Here is a 5841-nt window from a genome sequence, read left to right on the forward strand (position 1 = left end):
GTGTACAAGAAAGTAGAAGCTATTTTAGAGGGGTAAATAAGGAAATGGTTCAAAAATTTTAAGACGCTTTGGGGCAATACAGGGATTTCACCCTACTCTATCTCATCACTGCGCATTAAGATTGGACTTTGAATATGCGACCTTTCGGTAGTCGGCCGTTCCCATCTCCTGATTTTCGAGTCTTAAAAGCTTACATCAATGGAGATGGCTCTCATCTTCCCCCTAACGTGTTTTCAATTCTTACCTGAATCGACCAGATCTGAGATGGATAGATTGTTTAAAAAATCTATACATCTACACATACGAGAGAGAGGGAGAGACAAGATCCAGGGGAGATGATGACACGATTCAATGGCGGTTGAAGAAGATCCAACGGTGGCGATGGTGGTTTCAAGGTTGTGGTCGTTTATCTCATTTGTGCATTTTAGGGTTTGTGTTTTAGAACAGGGGAATCAGATATATTTAGGGTTAAATGGGGAAACCAAAAATTGGTTCTATATCTAGGCTGTTTATATTTATATCTTTCGAAATTATAGTAATTTCCTTACATCAATGAATTTCTCTTAAAGGTCAAAGCTTTGTTTTCAGGTGATCCTGCTACTACAATGAAGGTAATTTTTAAAATTATTAGTCATTGATTTTTATAAAAATTTCATCTTTATCTACAAGATTTGTAACTTACAAAATTTTGGTGCCACATGTATATGATCAGTTGATCACAGAAGAATAACAAATGTATGACAATGGTATAAATGTACTATAATCTATTGTGATGTTGAAACTACAGATGATGTCGAAATTAGTGGCTGAAGATTCCGAGCTGATGCCTTCAAAAAGGTTCAAGGAAGCTGATGGGTGGCATGAAATATAACAGTATTGATTTCAGTAAAGAGGAAGCTGGGAAACTAATTTGACGTAATTTGTTAAAAGATGTAGCTTTTGGTGTTTTTTGTGCAGAATATTAAGGTATGATACAGATACACTACATCTTATACATATTGCTCTGCTATTTTGTAAATTCTCAGTGTCTCCATTTAGTTTATGAGATTGTTAGTTGAGTTTATATGTATATATGTAATATTGGGTTTTAAACTCTTCATTTTCTTGAGTTAGCTACATATGTAAAGGCGTCGTATAGTTTAGGGCGGCAACTGGCAACGGCATACCAGGAAGACAAACAGACGCAGACGCTGCATCATCTTCTTCAATGGGATTCTCCTCATCTTCTTTATATGGAGATTCGAGATTGCAACAGGTTAGAGAAACTCAGAAACAGTCGAACAAAGTAATTGTTTTATTGTGATATCCCACTAGGTTTATATGTAATCCGTGGTGAAAGAGAATATTGTTTCAATTGGTAAGACTTTCTTCACTGGACCTTTTGTTTCATGTTGATATATTAATAACTATATTGTTTTAAATGGAGAAGATGAGATTGACTAAAATACTGATGTATTAGCAGGTCTGGTGTATTAGTCAAGTTTTTTTAAACTTACTGATGTATTAGCAGTTCTGTAATGACAGAAAACATGAGTAAAGGATTGATCCTCATATGCAATGGATTTCTTATGTGACCCAATGTCGCGACCAAAATCCACCAGGTAGGTAAAGGTGATTACTTATATATATGATGATGATTTGAAGTATAAAAGCCAGGTTAATGAGAGTAGAATATTGATTTGAAAGTATGGTTGAAATCACATCAGAGATTGGTTTTTCAAAGTACATCCTATGCTTAGTACTCAGGAAGATCAATATACATTCACTATTGTGAGATTGATTTATTGAAACTTTTCTATTAGTTAATATTCCACATATATGCAATTTAGTGACACAAGAAACTTGTTAAGTGATACAGTTTTCAGCTTTGAGGACCATAAGTAGGAAATAGGCGTACCTGGTAACGATTACTATCTTGGTTTTAAAAAGCGCGCCTGAGGCGTGCTTCAGTGCGAGGCGCACACCCTGGGGATTTGTCGCTCAGCGCCTAGAGTAATTACAAGAAGCGCTAAAAAGGCGCACTTTTTTGGTATGAGGCTCGCGCCTCTCGTACCCAAGGCGTTTTTATGCATCTAACTGCGGTACCTTGGGTTTTTTGGCCTGTACATGCAGCTAAAATCATATAAAAATCTTACTTATAGCTATAATTTGGGTAGGGAAAGCTAAAAACCTATGGGATACATCAATAATATATATGCTTAGCTAGCGCCTCGGGTACAAAAAGCCCGCCGCTTTTGCTAAAAAATTGGGTATCATCTATGAACCAAACAGAAACTTGCTTCTGTTCGTTTATTTCACTTAAGTTTTATTTGTTTGTTTGACTTCAGTTCAAGCCACCAACTCCAAATCTAAAGCCTAAAGAGCGTCTATATTTAGCGTCTCAGAGATCTGGACATCAAATGAGCACATCTGATCATTAATTTCAGACAAAAATCGTGTTTTTCGGTCGATTGTCTCCAAACTTTGAGCCAGCTTCTACAACGTATTATCCAAGGTACACAAAAGATCTTTTTGGTGTTTTACAGCAAGCTTTAAACGCTCTGTTAACACTTGCGCTGCTGATTCATTATCTTGTTATCGGTACGGTTTGGTCCCGGTACGGTACCGGTTCAGTACCGGTACCCGGTACCAAATGAAGTTCATCGTGACGTACAATCCTCAAAAAGCACTGAACCTTTTTTTATTTTGTTTTTGATTTTTTAAATTTCCTTTAATTTTTTATTTATTTTTTTTATTTTTAAATTTTTTTTTTGATTTTTTTAAATATTTTTGATTTTTTGATTTTATTTATTTATTTTTATTTTTAGCCTATCATGCCCAAATACATCTTCACAGAAACCCATGTTGACCTAAACGCATCGTAACCCATTTCTTAATAAACCCATTCTAACCCAAACCCATCCTAACCCATTACCTAAACCTGCCCCACCCACCCATTTTGCCACCCCTAAGTGATATACATCACTTCTTTGCATATATGAAACTGTTATGAGGATGAATTTCTATTCCTATGAAGCATTATGCACTTTGTATAGCTGCTTTGGTTCACTTTGTGTTATGCTAAAACTTTGACTATGAAAGCTAATTTTGATTTTTTTTTTCGTGTTAATGACAGGAAGTTTTGACATGTGCGACTTTGCAGTGGGGTTAAGCCGACAACTAAATGGGTCAGTCATACCCTCTGAACGTGAGGCCTTATTTCTAACTCCTTAAATTTTTTTTGAAATATGATAAGATCAACCCCTCTAACTGTGGATTATTTTTCTTGTGAATTTGCACACATGTATGAACGGTTAGTACAAATATTTTGTTTTAGCATTAGTCTAATTTTTTTAATAGAGTGATTAAAAACTTAGCATGCTACTACTTAACTGTTCTCTGTGGTCGTTAAAAACCTACCTTGCCGCAAAGCGCGGGTGGTTATATATTTACACAACTTACATACGATTTTTAATATCGGTTTAAGGTTTGAATTATGAGGACGCCCTGTGTTGTCAACTCCGCCGCAACGCACGGGTTCCCTACTTGTATTATTAAAAATAATTTTCTTATATTATAATTACAAAGTCTTTTAACTAAAACAAGATGTTTTTAGTTGTAGAAGTATAAGTTTTCTAAAATGCTCAAGTTAGTTTTATAACGCATATCTTATACAGCTTAACTTTTACGAAAAAATTATTTTAACTCGTAAAAGTTACATATTGGGCTATGGGCTAGGCTTTAGAACCGGACGACTCATAGGTCCTAGGATTTGGCCTAATGGGGATTTCAATCAAATGTTGGGGGCTGGTAGTAACTATCAGGCCTAACGACACTATAGGAAGAAGACCTTTTCGGGCTTGGGCCCATGTCTGTTTTTGCATATCCAAGTATTCATATAGTCTCAGTTGGGTTGACTTGCGATTTTCTCGACCAGTATCATGTTAACAATTTTGGATGGATTGTATGTTAGGTGTTGAGCTCTAATGGAAATATATGTATATGCTCCATTGCCATTGGTCTGGTAATCGAAATAGTGGTGATATACCCTATTCAGAAACAATCTTACAGAAATGGAATTGACAATCTATTCTTCTCATCGGAGTGATCCCAATAGCCATGCCAAGGATACTATAGAGACATACCAAGTCTGCGAACCACAGTTTAATTGTTTAGAAGAATTAAACCCAAAACGGATTTTTACAAGCCTGTCTGTTGGAGTACTCGATGATGGGTATTGATGATGAAAATTCAGATTTTATTGTGATTTCAGCCGGGACACATGCGGCGGGATCAAAAAACAGCTGAATACATTTTCAAACCTGTTGATCTTTCATTTTAATGTTGTGTGTGGTGATTTCAAACATCACTTATGCAATTTGTTTAAATGCTTCTTTAGATACTGTTTGAGTTTGTTAGTGAAAACCTGTTCATTTTAATGTTGTGTGTGTGCATGCTTTTGAATGTGTGTAAAGCATGAGTAAATGGATGGAAATGTGGCAGGTTGTATTATTAACTGAGTTTAATTTAATTAGGGTTTAGAACTCATAAGACCAAATGTAGTTGTGGTTTTCAAGCTCCATTGACTGTAGATGTGTAAGAGAGTGGGCGAGGCACGGTTTGTGGACATGGATGGCTCAATGATGACTTAATATTTATGTCAATTATTAGTTTTGTTATGAAAACTTTTCTTATTCGTCTCCAAACCTGACTATGTTAACTCCAATGTATTGAGCTATTCTTTATCCCGCAACAACGCGCGGGTATTCCCACTAGTATATTTAACAAGAAAAACTCAAGAAGAAATATTTTTAGAAAATATAATTACAAGTTGTAAACATCTGACTTCTTCAATAATGATGTTTTTAAATAAATAACCACGCTTTAAAGGTTAACTAAGCTTACTAAACACATTAGTAAGTTACTACAAATTTTTGTAAATTTTCAAGTTCATGAAGTAGTGATTAATGCTTGATTTTGGCAAATTGGTAAGTATTGGTTGATTTGTTGTTGATTGTGATGAGTTACAAAAGAAAATGATATGTTTTGAAAGCATGGAAACCTCCATTTTTAAGGGGAAACTATGGCAAAATTTTTCTAAAAATCTGAACACTTAGAAAAATATTTTTAAACAAATATTTACAAGTATATTTTAAAGGGGAATTGGCCTATAATAATCCCACCTAGACCTTATTGGCCATTAATAATCCCACCTCAGAATATTCCCCCACCAGTCCCACCTTTCACCGATTTTTCCTACAATGGTCCCCCGTTAAAAAAAAACTTAACGGAGTTAATCTTTTTTCCAAATTACAAACAGATTTTTTAGGGGGTTTTTATCAGAACGACGATACGAGTCCATTGATGTAAAACTTACTTCGAAATGGTGCTCCAAGTGACTTGATTTTTGTTAATTGGAAATTTAAACACCCGAATTGAAGCGCTGTTTTCATCGTTTGGAGCACCATTTCGAGGCAAGTTTTACATCAATGAACTCGTTTATTCGTTCTGATCAAAAGCCCTAAAAAATCTGTTTGTAATTTGGAAAAAAGCTTAGCTCCGTTAAGCTTTCTTAACGAGGGACCATTGTAGGAAAAATAGGTGAAAGGTGGGACTGGTGGGGGGAATATATTGAGGTGGGATTACTAATGGCCAATAAGGTCTAGGTGAGATTATTACAGGTCAATTTCCCTATTTTAAACCATGAATTTTCATACAAAGCTTGCCATAATTTTTGTTACAAAAATTTATAAATATTGGAGGTTGGTTTTTGATAATAAAAGTGACTAAATATGTATTTAGGAAAATATATATTTAGATGTCACCATGTGTGTGATTATTTGTATATTATGTGTATTAGTT

General features: G+C 34.9%; 1 long non-coding RNA gene across 1 annotated transcript; it reads left to right on the forward strand.

Annotated features, from left to right (window-relative positions):
• Window positions 1-221: 221 nt before the first annotated feature.
• On the forward strand, window positions 222-828 carry LOC110904235. Its single transcript, XR_002572433.2, has 3 exons — window positions 222-395; window positions 570-611; window positions 788-828. It is a non-coding gene; the product is annotated as an uncharacterized LOC110904235 (long non-coding RNA).
• The last annotated feature ends 5013 nt before the right edge of the window (window positions 829-5841 follow it).

Source organism: Helianthus annuus, chromosome 3 (assembly GCF_002127325.2).
Source record: "Helianthus annuus cultivar XRQ/B chromosome 3, HanXRQr2.0-SUNRISE, whole genome shotgun sequence".
NCBI classification, from domain to species: Eukaryota; Viridiplantae; Streptophyta; class Magnoliopsida; order Asterales; family Asteraceae; genus Helianthus; species Helianthus annuus.